This window comes from Oncorhynchus gorbuscha, linkage group LG17 (genome assembly GCF_021184085.1).
Source record: "Oncorhynchus gorbuscha isolate QuinsamMale2020 ecotype Even-year linkage group LG17, OgorEven_v1.0, whole genome shotgun sequence".
Lineage (NCBI taxonomy): Eukaryota > Metazoa > Chordata > Actinopteri > Salmoniformes > Salmonidae > Oncorhynchus > Oncorhynchus gorbuscha.
In genome coordinates this window covers 10,350,752-10,370,751 of record NC_060189.1, presented here as the reverse complement: position 1 = coordinate 10,370,751, position 20,000 = coordinate 10,350,752, and the positions used below count along the sequence as shown (strand labels likewise).

Genomic DNA, 20,000 nt, shown 5'->3' with positions numbered 1-20,000 from the left:
CCCTTCGTACATCAGCTGATATCTCAAAGTGCTGTACCCCAAACAGCAAACAATGCAGGTGTAAAAGCACGGTGGCTAGGAAAAACTCCCTATTTTCAGAGATTATAACAGAAAATGACCAAGATGTTCAAATGTTCATAAATGACCAGCATGGTCAAATAATAATAAGGCAGAACAGTTGAAACTGGAGCAGAGGTCAAACATTTTCTGTAAGTCTTCACAAGGTTTTCACACACTGTTGCTGGTATTTTGGCCCATTCCTCCATGCAGATCTCCTCTAGAGCAGTGATGTTTTGGGGCAGTTGCTGGGCAACACAGACTTTCAACTCCCTCCAAAGATTGTCTATGGGGTTGAGATCTGGAGACTGGCTAGGCCACTCCAGGACCTTGAAATGCTTCTTACGAAGCCACTCCTTCATTACCCGGGCGGTATGTTTGGGATCATTGTCATGCTGAAAGGTCATGTTTCGTCTTCAATGCCCTTGCTGATGGAAGGAGGTTTTCACTCAAAATCTCATGATATATGGCCCCATTCATTCTTTCCTTTACACGGATCAGTCGTCCTGGTCCCTTTGCAGAAAAACAGCCCCAAAGCATGATGTTTCCACCCCCATGCTTCACAGTAGGTATGGTGTTCTTTGGAAGCAACTCAGCATTCATTGTCTCCAAACACGACGAGTTGGGTTTTTACCAAAAAGTTATATTTTGGTTTCATCTGACCATATGACATTCTCCCAATCTTCTTCTGGATCATCCAAATGCTCTCTAGCAAACTTCAAACAGGCCTGGACATGTACTGGCTTAAGCAGGGGGACATGTCTGGCACTGCAGGATTTGAGCCCCTGATGGAGTAGTGTGTTACTGATGGTAGGCTTTGTTACTTTGGTCCCAGCTCTCTGCAGGTCATTCACTAGGTCCCCCTGTGTGGTTCTGGGATTTTTGCTCACCGTTCTTTGACCCCACAGGGTTAGATCTTGCATGGAGCCCCAGATCGAGGGAGATTATCAGTGGTCTTGTATGTCTTCCATTTCCTAATAATTGCTCCCACAGTTGATTTCTTCAAACCAAGCTGCTTACCGATTGCAGATTCAGTCTTCCCAGCCTGGTGCAGGTCTACAATTTGGTTTCTGGTGTCCTTTGACAGCTCTTTGGTCTTGACCATAGTGGAGTTTGGAGTGTGACTGTTTGAGGTTGTGGACAGGTGTCTTTTATACTGATAACAAGTTCAAACAGGTACCATTAATACTGGTAACGAGTGGAGGACAGAGGAGCCTCTTAAAAAAGAAGTTACAGGTCTGTGAGAGCCAGAAATCTTGCTTGTTTGTAGGTGACCAAATACTTATTTTCCACCATAATTTGCAAATAAATTCATTAAGAATCCTACAATGTGATTTTCTGGATTTTGTTCCCGTCATTTTGTCTGTCATAGTTGAAATGTACCTATGATGAAAATTACAGACCTCTCTCATCTTTTTAAGCAGGAGAACTTGCACAATTGGTGACTGACTAAATAGTTTTTTGCCCCACTGTACATCCCAAAACCTGGATACTTTTCTCCTCCCTAAACAATTGCATGTTGAAGTTCCGTGTCATGAGTGTTGCCCTGGAGGCAGAACTGAGCAATTTCCCCCTAGATAGGCCAGCTCCAAAGTCTATATTGTAAAAATTGTTTTAGTCTTAATTTAAGGTTAGGGTTAGCTACATTTTATGATATTGGTTTATCAGTAGCCTATGTTCCTGGGCATATATCTTGTCTGTGCATCTTACAGACAATGCACACATACACACGTCCGCTCCCTAGGACACAATTCCACACAATTCCACACACACACACACACACACACACACACACACACACACACACACACACACACACACACACACACACACACACACACACACACACACACACACACACACACACACACACACACACACACACACACACACACACTCTCTCTCTCTCTCTCTCTCTCTCTCTCTCGCACGCACGCACGCACGCACGCACGCACGCACGCACGCACGCACGCACGCACACACACACACACACACACACACACACACACACACACACTCTCTCTCTCTCTCTCTCTCTCTCTCTCTCTCTCTCTCTCTCTCTCTCTCTCTCTCTCTCTCTCTCTCTCTCTCTCTCTCTCTCTCTCTCTCTCTCTCTCTCTCTCGCTCTCGCTCGCACGCACGCACGCACGCACGCACGCACGCACGCACGCACACACACACACACACACACACACACACACACACACACACACACACACACACACACACACACACACACACACACACACACACACACACACACACACACACACACACACACACACTCTCTCTCTCTCTCTCTCTCTCTCTCTCTCTCTCTCTCTCTCTCTCTCTCTCTCTCTCTCTCTCTCTCTCTCTCTCTCTCTCTCTCTCTCTCTCTCTCTCTCTCTCTCTCTCTCTCTCTCTCTCTCTCTCTCTCTCTCTCTCTCTCTCTCTGACTCAGTGATGGATAGTCCCTTTCCATTTTAAACAGTTAGAATGCATGCTGCCCTGGGGGCCCTTATGTGTGGAAGTACTTTGAAGTGTCCACATTTAATTCATCTCTAAGATGAATGAGTGGGAGCCAGAGCAGTTGCCTGCAAGCAACCCGTCCGAGACGCAAGTAGAAACAAATGTAGCAGCAAAGCCAGATACCCGTCTCTGTTGGGTTTTACTCCCAGCAGACCAGGGCAGATAACGATTCATTCCATCAATCAAGGCCTTTATTGTTCCAGATTAGGGCAGAATGCTGATTAGGCTCTCAAGTGGTTGATTACAGTTAGTCCTGCTATGGGGACTGTCTACCTGCTTAAGCTTACTACAAGCTCTATGCAGATGCAAGATTTGGAGTGTTGCAATGTCGTTTTTTGGTCACAAAAGTAGCAGCTCCTTGTAATTTTTGGTCACAAAAGTAGTGGATCCTCCATAGTCATAGGGGCAGTGTTGTCACTTGGTTCCTTGATCTGATCTATAGGCTATAGAAAAGGAATGGGCATACCTAGTCTGTTGCATCGCTGAATGCATTCAACCGAAATATCTTCCACATTTAACCCAATCCCTCTGAATCAGAGAGGTGCAGGGGGCTGCATTAATCAACCTCCACGTCTTCGGCGCCTGGGGAATAGTTGTTGTTGAGAGTCAACTGCCTTGCTCAACGGCAGAGCAGCAGATTTTTTTCCCAAATTGCCAGCTCGGGGATTCAAACCAGCAACTTTTCGGTTACTTGGCCCAACACTCTTAACCGCTAGGCTACCTGCCGCCCAAGCTATTCATCAAAATAGCCTATTTTGCATTGATAACCAAATATAATCTCAGCGACTGTTCAAACAGCAAACCAAACAACATAAATCCACCCAAAAAGGTATTTTGTTTACAAGTAATAACTGGTGATTACATGCTATTGTGAAATGGTAGAACCTACTGAAGCCAACCAGCTAGCCAGGTGCTTTTTTCTCTGTGACCAAAACATGATGACTTTCTATTCTTTTTAGCTGATACGGGAATGAATAAACAAGCAGCTTATCAAACTGGGATAATGTTTGAAGTTACACCGGCAAGTATAGGAATATTTTCCTGGGCGTATGTTTTATTATACATTTCACATGGAGATGTGTGAAGCTAAAAAAGCCAGCTATCTTGCTATGTTTTTAGCCAGGCTAAAACCAGCTAGCCAAGTGAAAAACCACATTACCTTGCTATGTTTTTAGCCAGGCTAAAACCAGCTAGCCAGGCTAAAACCAGCTACCTTGCTATGTTTTTAGCCAGGCTAAAACCAGCTAGCCAAGCTAAATCCAGCTACCTTGCTATGTTTTTAGCCAGGCTAAAATCAACTAGCCAGGCTAAAACCAGCTAGCCAGGCTAAAACCAGCTACCTTGCTATGTTTTTAGCCAGGCTAAAACCAACTAGCCAGGCTAAAACCAGCTAGCCAGGCTAAAACCAGCTACCTTGCTATGTTTTTAGCCAGGCTAAAACCAGCTACCTTGCTATGTTTTTAGCCAGGCTAAAACCAGCTACCTTGCTATGTTTTTAGCCACTATGTTTTTAGCCAGGCTAAAACCAGCTAGCCAGGATAAAACCAGCTAGCCAGGCTAAAACCAGCTAGCCAGGCTCAGTCCTCAAATTTCAACCCGGCATTTACTTTTCGTTCCTCTCACTCACATGGCTCTCTCAGATATCGCAATTCTTATTAGCCAATGACAGTCACGTGTTCGTGCCCTTTTCACAGGAATCCCAACTTCTAAGTAGGCAACTAGTGAAGACAGACATCGGGGATGCAACAGAGCACGTTGAATTCCAAGGTGCATATTGGAGATGGTAGAAGAACTGTCCACATTTAATTTGTCAGACAACAAGATGAGTAACGAACAGCAAAAGCACTAGCCTAAGTCACTCTACTTTCCCCAATTTTACCTATTTTATTGGTCAGCTTGTCGTTCTGTGTGATAAATACATATTCCAAATATACTCTAGGACAAAAAGAGTTCTCCTATTGCGACAGCCGGAGAACGTTTTTGGAACCCTTTTCCTAAGAGTGTTCACTATATATTAGTGATAATAGTTAATACAATCACTGCAAAAAGCAATGACCCTGACGCAACAGATCAGAACGTTTAGCTTAAAATGTTATGAAACTATTATGCTATTTCTTCACATTATAATCGCAGCAATCTGCACATGGCAGCAGGTTATAAGCGTGAATGTTCCAAAATGCAATTAGAGGTTAAACACTACTCTCATAAGTGTCCCGCAAATGTGAGCAGTTTCATATGACAGAGATGAAAATGTCCTTCATAAATGTAGAAAGAGGGAAGATCTAAAGATGCAACAACAAGCATGGGTTGTTAATATCACTAGGACTGTGTATTTGGCTGCTGGACAACGAAGGGAAGTTGACAACATGAGAAAAATACTGCTTTCAATGGCATATGAGGAAGTGTTAAAATAACCCCCTCAACATTCCCATGGTCGGAACATGTTAAGACATGCCCCATAAAAATGACAAAACGATTAGGTTTATGGTTAAATGGTTTCAAAATGTTGACAGCCACCGCTCAGACTGCAAGGCCTTTATCTCCTATCTGAACAAATAGGGCCTCAAGTATGTCGACAGAATCAAGCCTTTAGATATTGACTGCATGTGTGGGTATGCAAGCCACTGTCGCCCTTCATGATGAGTTTACATTTGATGTGGCCCCCACCTCCAATAAGTTGCTTATAGGTGGTTGTAGAATTTAACGTCTTAGGCGGGTATCGGCCTAATTCTGCTCTGCATGCGTTATTTGGTGTTTTACATTGTACACAGAGGATATTTTTGCAGAATTCTGCATGCAGTCTCAATTTGGTGTTTTGTGAATTTTTGGTTGGTGAGCGGACCCCAGATCACACAACCATAAAGGTCAATGCCTTGTGTCTCAGATTGTTCACAGCTTTGTGGAAGTTTCCTGTGGTGCTGATATTTAGGCCGAAGTAGATATATTTTTTTTTCTGTGCTGTAGGGCAATGGTGTCTAGATGGAATTTATATTTGTGGTCCTGGCAACTGGACCTTTTTTGGAACACCATTATTTTTTTCTTACTGAGATTCACCTTCAGGGCCCAAGTCTGACAGAATCTGTGCAGAAGATCTAGGTGCTGCTGTAGGCCCTCCTTGGTTGGGGACAGAAGCACCAGATCATCTGTAAACAATAAACATTCCAGTGGGGTGAGGCCCAGACTGTTCTAGTGCCCCCTCTCTCTTTTCAACCTTCTGTCTTAGCATGTTCTCCTTTCTCTCAGAGTGTTATGGCTGCAGCTCTGGCTTAGCTCTGTCTCAGTGCAGAGGCACCCTGGTACACACACACACACACACACACACACACACACACACACACACACACACACACACACACACACACACACACACACACACACACACACACACACACACACACACACACACACACACACACACACACACACACACACACACAGCCCTAATATGGGCTTTATATAGTATAGGAGCTTCAGCTTTTCAATTACGACGGTTAATGATAAGTAACCATAACAACACAGTCTGGCTTTAGTCCTGTACACGCCTTATGGGACCACAATGTACAAAAACATTGCTATGTACATTATTACTGTGTATACTATGGTATTACTATGTATACTATGGACACATCAAAGACAGTGTGTGTGTGTGTGCGTGCGTGCGTGCGTGCGTGCGTGCGCCCCACTGTCAATGGGTTTGATTTGGTTCATTAGAATCCCCATTAGCTTTTGCCGAAGCAGCAGCTATTCTTCCTGTTGGTCCACACAAAAACACGACAAGCAACGAAACACGGATACACTGATAGAACAGTCACACCAATAAAAAATACAATGATATACAACTAAATAACAATGTTTGAAGATTGTGTGTTAGTGTGTCTGTGTGTGTGTGTATTTGTGTGAATCATTTCACAGTCCCTATTGTGCCATGACATGTAATTTTACTGTTTGCGTGAGTAATTGGAGATGAGAGTTCCATGCGATCATATACTGTGTGTTGCAGGGAAATTGTCTGTGAAGAGACCCCTGGTGGCATGCCTTGTGGGTGTCTGTGTCACGCCTTGACCTTAGAGATCCTTTAAATTCTCTATTTGGTAGGTCAGGGTGTGACTAGGGTGGGAAATCTATGTTTATATTTCTTTGTTGGTCGAGTATGGTTCCCAATCAGAGGCAGCTGTCTATCGTTGTCTCTGATTGGGGATCATACTTAGGCAGCCCTTTTTCCCACCTTCTTTGGTTGTTGCAAGTGTTTGCACTCCTAGCTTCACGTTCGTTGGAGTTGTTTATTGTTTTTGGTGGAACATGTAAAATTAAAAGAAAATGTTCGCTTACCACGCTGCACCTTGGTCTTCATTTAACGACGGACTTGACCGTCTGAGCTGAATGGTATTTGATTATGCAGACAATCTGGAATTTTCATCGCAGTAATATTTATCATAAAAACTAGAAGAGAAGCAGTTAAACTCTCGTCAACTCTCAACCAGGAAAGACTGGCATGTTGTTGATGTGTGTGCAGTTAAGGGCGTAAAGGTGTGCTGCTCTGTTTTGAACCAGCTGCAGATTTGCTAGGTCTTTCTTTGCTGCACTTGAAGATATTACCGGACACGTAATCAAGATGGGACATGACCAGAACCAGAGCAACTAGTAAAGTCGTTTTTTTTGTGTGTCAGAAACAGACATACCCCTCTCCATCTTCACAACAACTTTGTCAATATGACTTGACCATGATAATTGACCATCCAATGTTATACCTAGGAGTTTAGCTTCCTCAACTTGTTCAATGGTCACAACCTTTATGTACAACTCCCGTTGAGGTTTAGGTCTAAGAGGATGTTTTGTACCAAATACAATGATTTTAGCCTTATTTAAGACCAGTTTATTATTAATTACCCAAGTGAGTTTTTTCAATAACAATTCATGAAAAATAGCATCAAAGACTGCACTGAAATCCAGCAATACAGCTCCAACTCATCTTATTATAAATGTATTTTAACCAATCATCAGTCATCTGAGTCAGTGCAGTACAAGTTGATTGCCCTTCTCTAAATACATGTTTAACCTTTTAGGTATAGGGCTGTCTACTGCCCCCGCTGGAGTAATTGCGTGCCCATGGTAAACATAATTATTTTTTGTCAAAAGTTGCAAATAAAAAATATTATTGAATAGAAAACACTCTAAAGCTTTTAAAACCGTTTAAATTGTGTCTCTGTGTAAAGCAGAACTCTCAAAATATGCATTCTCCCAAACTATCTCTTCTCATCTGAAAACTTGGGCCACCTTTGACGTCATCACAGACACCCTCCACAAACAGTTACAGCTCCCAGAACAGTCTCCACGTGTTCAGCGTGATCTCAGCTTTCAATGGGGCTTGTCATTGTGAGAATCGCCCGCTAGCGAGAAACGGTATGCTCCCAGTCAATCAAAAACAGCTGTCACTTTTCTCTGCGCAGTGGTCCTCTCTTTCTTCCAAGATCGATTGAACGGTGCCTGTGTTTCTGTTTGTTCTCAAAATTGCTGTACACCTTTATAACATGTTAAAGATTGATTATGAAGTTAGTTTGACAAGTTAACTAGACATATAATATATAATTTCAACGTTTTGGTGCGCAACTACTTCAATTTTGCGTAAATTTAGACCGAAATGTGGGTATTTTGAGAACCGAAAGACGTAGACTTGAAAACTAAACGCTGGTTTGGTAAGTATAATCCCTTCCAGGTCGTTTGATGGAAGAACAACAAAGGTAAGGGAATATTTAATGTATTAATTTTGGGTTTCTGTCGACTCCAAGATAAAGGAGTCATTATGCTACTGTGGGAGCGCCGACTCCATATTATAGTCTAGTGAACGCAAAATGTAACGTTAAAATTAAATGTAACAATGCAATTGCATTTAGAAGAAGTGTATCTTGCTATACATATGTAAAACATGCATATTTAGTCAAAGTTTATGATGTGTATTCCTTGTTAGCTGACGTTATCTGCCGGGGCTATCGTCATTTCTCAGGACATTTGGGTAGCATTTTTTGAACGATGCATCATTGTAAACAGAGATTTATGGATATATATAGCATATTATTGAAAAAAAATGAATGTACTGTGTAACATGTTATATTACTGTCATCTGATGAAGATTTCAAAAGGTTAGTGAAATGATTTTTCTTTTAATCCTGCGTTTGTTAATTGCATATTTTTTCCTACTTGGCTATGCTAATGAGCTATGTCTGCGGTGGTGGTTTGACATAAATATGTGCTATGTTTTCGCTGTAAAACATTTTAGAAATCTGACTTGCTGGCTAGATAAACAACTTGTTTATCTTTCATTTGAGCTATTTTACTTGTTAATGTGTGGAGGTTAAATATTTTTAGGAATATTTATTGCGTTCCCTGCGCCACATTCCAGCTGGGGGGGTTTGGGGGCGCGTTCCCAAATGGGAACTGGTGTCTCTAACAGGTTTTAAAGACAGTAGTTAATTAACTTGTTCTCTGACAAATAGCATATTTGGTCCAACACAATTCTCTCCATCAGTTTACTAAGAACAGGCAGCAAACTGATTGGGTGGCTGTTAGAGCCAGAAAGGGGTGCTTTATTGTCACATAAATACAGATGTATACCAAATTGTGTATAATTAACCTCCAAAATACATGTAAACACACCTTAAATGTTTTATTTTAAAGCTGTGAGTGCTATTATATGATATAATAGCAATAATTGTTTCATTTACAACTTGTCTAAGTCCTATCATCAACTGATGTCAGCCAGTATACAACTGTGGATTGACTGTATTGTTTGAATGGAATGTTGGTATATTGGTAGTTCATTTGAATCGTTCCTCTAAAACTGGCTGGCTAGCTAGGTAACACACATACAGTGCAGATTGTGTAAAATAATGTATCTTATCACAGCTCTGGCAAACCATGGTTGACCAACGCCCTGACCAAAATGGCTGATCTTTAGACCATCATAAGTAGGTTCATGCCCATTATAGTATTGTAATTCCTAATTATATGGTTTGGACATGCATGTCTGTCAGTCTAAATACATGTACAGTGCATTCAGAAAGTACTCAAACACCTTGACTTTTTCCACATATTTCTTCTTCGTTACAGCCTTATTCTAAAATGCATCTTTTAACAGAAATACCTTATTTACATAAGTATTCAGACACTTTGTTACGAGACTTGAAATTGAGTTCTGGTGCATCCTGTTTCCGTTGATCTTCCTTGATTGGAGTCCACCTGTGGTGAATTAAATTGATCGGACATGATTTGGACAGGCAAACACCTTTCTATATAAGGTCTCACAGTTGATTGTGCATGTCAGAGCAAAACCCAAGCCATGAGGTCGAAGGAATTGTCTGTAGAGCTCCATGACAGGATTGTGTCGAGGCACAGATCTGGGGAAGAGTACCAAAAAATGTCTGCTGCATTGAAGGTCCCAAATAACACAGTGGCCTCCATCATTCTTAAATGGAAGAAGTTTGGAACCACCAAGATTCTTCCTAGAGCTGGTCGCACGGCCAAACTGAGCAATCAGAGGAGAAAGGCTTTGGTCAGGGAGGTGACCAAGAACCTGATAGTCACTCTTACAGAGCTCCAGAGTTCCTCTCTGGAGATGGGAGAACCTTCCAGAATAACAACCATCAGCACTCCACCAATCACGCCTCTATGGTAGAGTGTCAAGACGGAAGCCCCTCAGTAGACAGCCACGTTCAAGTATTGCCATAGATTTTCAATCCGATTTAAGCCGAAACCGCAAGACTCAAGAAAAATGAATGTTGTCTTGGTAAGTAACTCCAGTGTATATTTGTCCTTGTGTTTTAGTATATTGTCCTGCTGAAAGGTGAATTTGTCTCCCAGTGTCTGATTTTGCCAGTGCTTAGCTCTGTTCCATTTCTTTTTATCCTAGTATGCTTGTCCGTGCCGTTGACAAGCACACCCATAACAAGATGCAGCCACCACCATGCTTAAAAATGTGAAGAGTTTTACTAAGTGATGTTAGATTTTACACAAACATAACACTTTGTAATCAGGACATAAAGTTAATATCTTTGTCACAATTTTTGCTATTTTTACTTTAGTGCCTTGCAAAAAGGATGTAGGCTTTGGAATATTTTTATTCTGTACTGGCTTCCTTCTTTTCACACAGTCATAAAGTTTAGTATTGTCAAATCAAATTTAACATATTGGTAGATGTTATTGCGGGTGCAGCAAAATGCTTGTGGAGTAACTACAATGTTGTTGATCCGTCCTCAGTTTTCTCTTTATCACAGCCATTAAAGTTACCGTTTGACTCAAGCCCCACAAGACATGTCACCAGAGGTGTCTTCACAGTCCCCAAGTCCAGAACAGGCTATGGGAGGTCCATGACTGCATGGAACTCTATTCCACATCAAGTAACTCATGTAAGCAGTAAAATCTGTTTGAAAAAAACTGAGCAGATAAAAATACCTCTTGTGGAACAGTGGGGACTGTGAAGAGGACTACACACCGGCATAGACACACATATACACACATGCACAATAATATACGCACTATACACACACGTACAAATGGATTTTGTGTTGTACTGTAGATATATGGGGGTAGAGTATTAGCCTGAGGGCACACATTTAAGCCTCGTTTCCATTGGCACTTTGAAGGTCTTGGTGGGCTAGCTCAAATTGAGGTTCCACTGCCTCCAGAAATGAGAAATTATATAATGTTGCTAGGTAGCCAAAATGTGACTGTGTTGCTAGCTAGCCATGCTGAAAGTAACGTTACTCCTGCCAGTGCCAGCCAGAATTAACCTTGCTAGCTAGCCATGTATTTAGCTTGCTAACATAAACTAGCTAGGTTAGTGTTGTCACAAACAGGCTAGCTAGCTAGGTTAATTTCTACCTTGCTTTCCATGGCATTGGCTATGAGCTAGCTAGCTACCTAAGAAAACCACGACAGGTTTGATATGATGTAGCTAGCGAGCTTTCAATACAACCTGACCAGCTACAACTCCGGATAGCTCACTTTAGTTAGCGAGCTTGTTTCAAGTCTGATTGGCAAGCTAACTTTAAATGAAGGATCCAGCTATGGTGGTAATTCGTGTCATTTCTGACAACAGAGGTACTGCTTGTCCATGTGCTAGCTAACAGCAACAAGCCCAGATGAGCTAGCTAAACATTGTGTCAGCGTCCAGCAGTGATCAACTGGTGGTTGCATAGTAATGCCATCACCAGCCCGAATTCTAATGGAGCTGGCACCAGCGGTGAAACTGGGATGCACTGGCCCGGGTTTCCCTCGACCCAGCTCAAATTTGGCCCTAATTTAAAGTGTCAGTGGAAAGGGTGCTTTAATGTGTTGTGAAATCTGTTGTATAATGTCATGTTTTTAATTGTATGTAACTACCTTCATTTTGCTGGACCCCAGGAAGAGTAGCTGCTGCCTTGGCAGGAACTAATGGGGATTCGTAATAAATACAAATAGTGAAATCCATGAGGGGTTTCCTTCCTCTCCAGCAACTGAGTTAGGAATGACGCCTGTATCTTTGTAGTGACTGGGTGTGTTGATACACCATCGAAAGTGTAATTAATAACATCACCATGATATTTAATGTCTGGTTTTACCTATCCACTAGTAGGTGCTCTTCTTTGCGAGTCATTGGAAAACATCCCTGGTCTTTGTGGTTGAATCTGTTTGAAATTCACTGCTCGACTGAGGGACCTTACATATAATTATATTTGTGGGATACAGAGATGAGGTAGTCATTCAAAAATCATGTTGAACACTATTATTGCAAACAGAGTGATTCCATGCAACTTATTATGTGACTTGTTAAGCACATTTTTACTCCTGAACTGATTTAGGCTTGCCACAACAAAGGGGTTGAATACTTACTGACTCAAGACATTTCAGCTTTTCATTTTTAATTAATTTGTAAAATAATTCAATTTTGACATTATTGGGTATTGTGTGTTGGCCAGTGACACAAAATTAAAATGTAATCCATTTTAAATTCAGGCTGTAACACAACAACATGTGGAAAAAGGGATGTGAATACTTTCTGAAGGCATTGTACATGGAACACAGTTCTCTCCCTCCCCCAGAGACGTCCTGTCTAACCACAGGAACGCATGGACAAACACACACACACACACACACACACACACACACACACACACACACACACACACACACACACACACACACACACACACACACACACACACACACACACACACACACACACACACACACACACACACACACACACACACACACACCTCGATCTGTGTTCTCTACCTAGAGGAAAATAATGATGTGGCCAACAACAATTACCACAGGAACATGCTGAGCTTTGGTCTACCCCACCTTCTATGCACGTCTACCACCCAACATACACGCATGCACACAGACAGACAGACAGACAGACAGACAGACAGACAGACAGACAGACAGACAGACAGACAGACAGACAGACAGACAGACAGACAGACAGACAGACAGACAGACAGACAGACAGACAGACAGACAGACAGACAGACAGACAGACAGACAGACCCTCTCTGCCCTGTGTCCTTAGAGCGCTGGCCCATAGTTAGCTTACGGGTAGTGAGCTATATAGTTAGCTTACGGGTAGTGAGCTATATAGTTAGCTTATGGATAGTGAGCTATATAGTTAGCTTACGGGTAGTGAGCTATATAGTTAGCTTACGGGTAGTGAGCTATATAGTTAGCTTACGGGTAAGTGAGCTATATAGTTAGCTTACGGGTAGTGAGCTATATAGTTAGCTTACGGGCAGTGAGCTATATAGTTAGCTTACGGGTAGTGAGCTATATAGTTAGCTTACGGGTAGTGAGCTATATAGTTAGCTTAGGGGTAGTGACCTATATAGTTAGCTTACGGGTAGTGAGCTATATAGTTAGCTTACGGGTAGTGAGCTATATAGTTAGCTTAGGGGTAGTGACCTATATAGTTAGCTTACGGGTAGTGACCTATATAGTTAGCTTACGGGTAGTGAGCTATATAGTTAGCTTACGGGTAGTGAGCTATATAGTTAGCTTACGGGTAGTGAGCTATATAGTTAGCTTACGGGTAGTGAGCTATATAGTTAGCTATATAGTTATATAGTGGCTGGATTGGCAGCCAACCTGTTCAGATAAAGAGAAATCATGCTGCTTTTAAATGGCTAGCCAATCCAATTCCATTGAAAAAGCTTCAAAAAGCTTTATTGTCTTTCATCTAATGTTTATAATAATACAGACATCTGCCCTCTGGTTCATCTAGTTTCTGGCTGGAGGCCGGATTATAGAAGTAGACTGCATCACCCACACATTGACTTAAATGGGGATAACCTGTTCTATGAGTTCTGTTTCTATGGGGTTTCTCAGGGCGTGCACGAAATGGCACACTATTCCCTGTGTGTATGTATAACATTTAGATGCGGACACACACACACACACACACACACACACACACACACACACACACACACACACACGCACACGCACACGCACACGCACACACACACACACACACACACACACACACACACACACACACACACACACACACACACACACGGGACCGGAGAAAGACTAACTGTCAGCGTTGGGGATCCAAATAAAAATATATCTGTATTTGAATGCCCTGGGGTCTGGTCAGAATGAATGCACTAACCTACCTAGTGAATAAGGTGCATTTCAGATGCAGCCTCTGTCAGGTTCTTTAATGAGGAAGCCTCTGCTAACTGCTTAGCTGCTGTGTCTCTGCCTCTCTCCATGCTGACCAGAGGAGACATGCAGGGCGTATCTTACACTTCCATCTCATCGACTCAGAGCTCCGTAGAAAAAAACTCTGAAGGCACCCAAAGACAAACGAACCTGAACAGCCCCGATCGATCAGAGAGGATGTGAGTATTACCAGTCAGCCGCAGCCTCTGTTGAGTAAGATTCTCACGGGTGTGCGTGTCTGGGTTGGGAGGGTGTCGTCTGTGTCTGTGTGTGTGTGGGGTGGGGTGGGAGGGGAGGGGTGTTCTGTGTCTGTGTGTGTGTGGGGGGGGTTGTGGGGTGGGAGGGGAGGGGGTGGTCTGTGTGTGTGTGGGGGGGGGTGGAAGGGGGTGGTGTGTGTGTGGGGTGGGAGGGAAGGGGGTGGTGTGTGTGTGTGGGGTGGGAGGGAAGGGGGTGGTGTGTGTGTGTGTGTGGGGTGGGAGGGGGGTGGTCTGTGTCTGTGTGTGTGTGTGTGTGTGTGTGTGTGTGGGGGTGGGAGGGGAGGGGGTGGTCTGTGTGTGTGTGGGGGTGGAAGGGGGTAGTGTGTGTGTGTGTGTGGGGTGGGAGTGGAGGGGTGGTCTGTGTCTGTGTGTGTGGGTGGGTGGGGGGTGGTCTGTGTCTGTGTGTGCGTGTGTGTGGTAGCCTAGCGGTTATTAGGTTTGGCCACGTAACCGAAAGGTTGCTGGTTCGAATCCCCAAGCTGACTAGGTGAAATCTGTCGATGTGCCTTTGAACAAGGTACTTAACCCTAATTGCTCCTGTAAGTCATTCTGGACTAAGAGTGTCTGCTAAATGACACGTGTGTGTGTGTGTGTGTGTGTGTGTGTGTGTGTGTGTGTGTGTGTGTGTGTGTGTGTGTGTGTGTGTGTGTGTGTGTGTGTGTGTGTGTGTGTGTGTGTGTGTGTGTGTGTGTGTGTGTGTGTGTGTGTGTGTGTGTGTGTGTGTAATTCTGTAGTTCAAGTTTGAAGTACTGTGTTCTACAATGGGATCTTTACCCCTCTCTGAGCTGTTATCATCTTTTCATTTTTATTCGACTTGTTACACTACCCTTATCACTGATCTCAGAACAGGTTTCATAGCTATAATTCTAAATCGCCTTGACTTGTATGCCATATATTACCTAAATATTGTCTTCATATTGAGGCTACCAGTTGCCCACAAAGGTGCATATTTTAAGCAGACACTTCTTTTATAACAAGAAAATGTAATCAGATATCATTCTGTTCTCTAACCCAGGGGTTCTCAAACTCAGGCATTGGGGAACATGAACTGTTCATGAAACAAACTGTTCACAACCTTCTTGTTTGGCGCAGAGAAAATACACATGTTCTTGCAATTCTATACATTTTGTTATGTCTAATGTGTTTTCATGTGATATCTGAGTGACTCAAATATTATAACAATCTAATGGCAAAATAACCGAGCTAAAAAAGTTTATTTATATAGCCCTTCGTACATCAGCTGATATCTCAGTGCTGTACAGAAACCCAGCCTAAAATCCCAAACACCAAGCAATGCAGGTGTAGAAGCACGGTGGCTAGGAAAAACTTCCTAGAAAGGCCAAAATCTAGGAAGAAACCTAGAGAGGAACGAGGCTATGAGGGGTGGCCAGTCCTCTTCTGGCTGTGCCGGGTGGAGATTATAACAGAACATGGCCAAGATGTTCAAATGTTCATAAATTACCAGCATGGTCAAATAATAATAATCACAGTAGTTGTCCAGGGTGCAGCAAGTCAGCACCTCAGGAGTAAATGTCAGTTGGCTTTTTTTTAAGAGTATCTCTACCGCTCCTGCTGTCTCTAGAGAGATGAAAATAGCAGGTCTGAGACAGTAGCACGTCCGGTGAACAGGTCAGGATTCCATAGCCGCAGGCAGAACAGTTGAAACTGGAGCAGCAGCACGGCCAGGTGGACTGGGGACAGCAAGGAGTCATCATGCCAGGTAGTCCTGAGACATGGTCCTAGGGCTCATGAGAGAGAAAGAGAAAATTAGAGAGAGCATACTTAAATTCACACAGGACACCGGATAAGACAGGAGAAGTACTCCAGATATAACAAACTGACCCTAGCCCCCGACACATAAACTGCAGCATAAATACTGGAGGCTGAGACAGGAGGGGTCAGGAGACACTGTGGCCCCATCCGATTATACCCCCGGACAGGGCCAAAGAGGAAGGATATAACCCCACCCACTTTGCAAAAGCACAGACCCCACACCACTAGAGGGATATCTTCAACCACCAACTTACCATCCTGAGACAAGACCGAGTATGGCCCACAAAGATCTCCGCCACGGCACAACCCAAGGAGGGGGCACCAACCCAGACAGGAAGATCACGTCAGTGACTCAACCCACTCAAGTGACGCACCCCTCCTGGGGACGGCATGAAAGAGTACCAGTAAGCCAGTGACTCAGCCCCTGTAATAGGGTTAGAGGCAGAGAATCCCAGTGGAAAGAGGGGATGAAGGAGGCATGAAGGATCTAGCTATGGTGGCAATTTGTGTCATTTCTGACTACAGTACTGCTTGTCCATGTGCTAGCTAACAGCAACAAGCCCAGACGAGCTAGCTAGCGATTAGCCCAGACGAGCTAGCTAGCGATTAGCTGGTGGTTGCATAGTAATGCGGTCCTGGGGCCACCCTGGTTGCACCTTTCCCCCTGCACTAAACAGCTGATTCAAATCATCAAAACTTCACGATGAGTTGGTTCTTTGAATCAGCTGTGTAGTGCTAGGGGGAAAAACTAACCGTCCAACCAGGGGGCCCCAGGACCCAGTTTGGGAAACCTCAAAGGTATGCCATGACTGACATGGCAAGAGGAAAACTGATGAATCTCTACCTCATTTCAAAGTTGTACCTTGTGCATTCTACTATTTAAAATTTGAAGAGTAAGTTGAAAGCCGGACTGATAAATAAACTGCCGACACAGTTTGGGAACCACTGTTCTTACTCACTGACTGACATTACATTGTATAATAATAATAATAATAATAATAATTGTCTACTGTAACCTATTATGTCCAAATCTCTTCTGAATGCAGCTTGTAGCATGTTCTCTGTTCCTGTGTGGCTCGTTGTGCCACAGACAGGTTGTAGTTATCCATGCTGTGTCTGTGAGTGTCATCTCGCCACTCTCTCCCGGTGCATTTTTGCTTTTGTTCTCATCTCTCCGCCCGCCTGCCTGACTCACAATGATGATCTTGACCAAGCCAGAAAAGGTCAAGGTTAGCCAGCAAATTGCCTCAAAGCAATCAGCTCAGTCTCTGTGCTAACACACACTGTGTGCTCTCTCTGTCTCTCTCTGTCTCTCTCCTTCTCTCTGTCTCTCCATCTCACTCCGTCTCCCTCCGTCTCCCTCCGTCTCTCTCTGTCTCTCTCTCACTCTGTCTCTCACTCTGTCTCTCTCTCACTCTGTCTCTCTGTCTGTCTCTCTCTCTCTCTCTCTCTCTCTCTCTCTCTCTCTCTCTCTCTCTCTCTCTCTCTCTCTCTCTCTCTCTCTCTGTCTCTGTCTCTGTCTCTCTGTCTCTCTCCTTCTCTCTGTCTCTCCATCTCACTCCGTCTCCCTCCGTCTCCCTCCGTCTCCCTCCGTCTCTCTCTGTCTCTCTCTCACTCTGTCTCTCACTCTGTCTCTCTCTCACTCTGTCTCTCTGTCTGTCTGTCTCTCTCTCTCTCTCTCTCTCTCTCTCTCTCTCTCTCTCTCTCTCTCTCTCTCTCTCTCTCTCTCTCTCTCTGTCTCTGTCTCTGTCTCTCTGTCTCTCTCCTTCTCTCTGTCTCTCCATCTCACTCCGTCTCCCTCCGTCTCCCTCCGTCTCTCTCTGTCTCTCTCTCACTCTGTCTCTCTCTCACTCTGTCTCTCTCTCACTCTGTCTCTCTGTCTGTCTCTCTCTCTCTCTCTCTCTCTCTCTCTCTCTCTCTCTCTCTCTCTCTCTCTCTCTCTCTCTCTCTGTCTGTCTGTCTCTCTCTCACTCTGTCTCTGTCTGTCTGTCTGTCTGTCTGTCTGTCTCTCTCTCTCTCTCTCTCTCTCTCTCTCTCTCTCTCTCTCTCTCTCTCTCTCTCTCTCTGTCTCTGTCTCTGTCTCTGTCTCTGTCTCTGTCTCTCTCTCTCTCTGTCTCTGTCTCTCTCTGTCTCTCTCCTTCTCTGTTTTCCCATGAAACTTGTGTCAGGGGGTCCACTTGCTTTGAAGTTGTGCATCTAACGGGGGGCTCTGTGAGAGGCCTGGGACATCAAAGTCACCCTGGTCCGCGTGGCAGTGACATTTTGATGGCAGCGTTACCCAGTGGGGTGCAGGAGGGTTGGGGCGATGGGGTTCAGCTGTTCTTGAAGACTCCTGGCTGCTCCAGGGTTGTGCAGTGTTTATCTCTTCTCTACACAGGATTGGCATTCATTACATGAAACAGGTTCACCCCTTCCCCTCGGCCAACAATAGACACTGCTCTGGAGTTCATACAATCTAATAGAACAACACGACCTTCTGTTGACACACACATGTGCGCCAAACACACACACACACACACACACACACACACACACACACACACACACACACACACACACACACACACACACACACACACACACACACACACACACACACACACACACACACACACACACACACACACACACACACACGTAGTCACAGGTGCGAACGTACACACACACAGTGTGTGAGAGGAGAGACGGGTGGCCTTGTCACCTGACCTTTCTGTGAAGTTTGGCGTGACCATGACTGCTCTCTGAGTTCATCATAACACGAGTTGTGTTGCTCTGCCTACTGTAATACACAGTAACAAACTCAATACCAATGCACATAATCCAGACAGGTTCAGTAGCTGAATGGACCTCTTTATATTGTCCCCATTTGTGTAGCTGTTTTGTGGGAGGGTAGGCCTAAACAGTGTCACAAACAGGTGTTAATGTGTTGGCCCACAGGATACTAGATGTCGGGGAGTCATGATCTCCCCAACAACAGCTGTCCTCCTGTCTTCATCTGGGGCTGATATGATAACCACCTTCTAAAGCCAGGCCTGGTCAGAAAAGGCTTGGCCCTGGATATTGTGTGAATCCGAGGATAATCAAAGAGAAAGAGCTTGTCACGCCTTGGTCATTGTATTTTGTGTTTTTGTTATATGTTTGGGTAGGCCAGGGTGTGACATGGGTTTATATGTTGTTTTCGTATTGGGGTTTGTATTATTTGGGATCACGGCTGATTAGGGGTGTGATATAGGCTTGGCTGCCTGAGGCGATTCCTAATCAGTCAGGTGATTCTCGTTGTCTTGGATTGGGAACCGTATTTAGGCAGCCTTAGTTTCGCTTTGTATTTCGTGGGTGATTGTTCCTGTCTCTGTGTTGTGGTCACCAGATAGGCTGTAATAGTTTCACGTTCCGTTTTGTTGCTTTTTGTATTTAGTATTCAGTTATTTCATGTATGTGTTTCTTTCATTAAAGTCATGAGTAACCAACATGCTGCATTTTGGTCCGACTCTCTTTCTTCAACAGACGAACGTCGTTACAGAGCTGAAGATGAGGACAGACTATGACTGGTTTCTATCGCAATGTAGAGGATGAACAGGGGGAGATCCTCATGCATTGTCTCACTAATATTCAGTCCCTAGTGACCATGTAATCGTGCATGTGTATGTTTGTGTATTCCCCAGGTGCAGATGGAGAAACTTGACTACCACCATTACCTGTCTC

At 43.9% G+C, this 20,000-nt stretch overlaps 1 pseudogene; it reads left to right on the top strand.

Moving 5' to 3' along the window:
• The window catches only part of LOC124002296, a 410,022-nt pseudogene that overhangs the window by 161,459 nt on the left and 228,563 nt on the right, over positions 1-20,000 (top strand).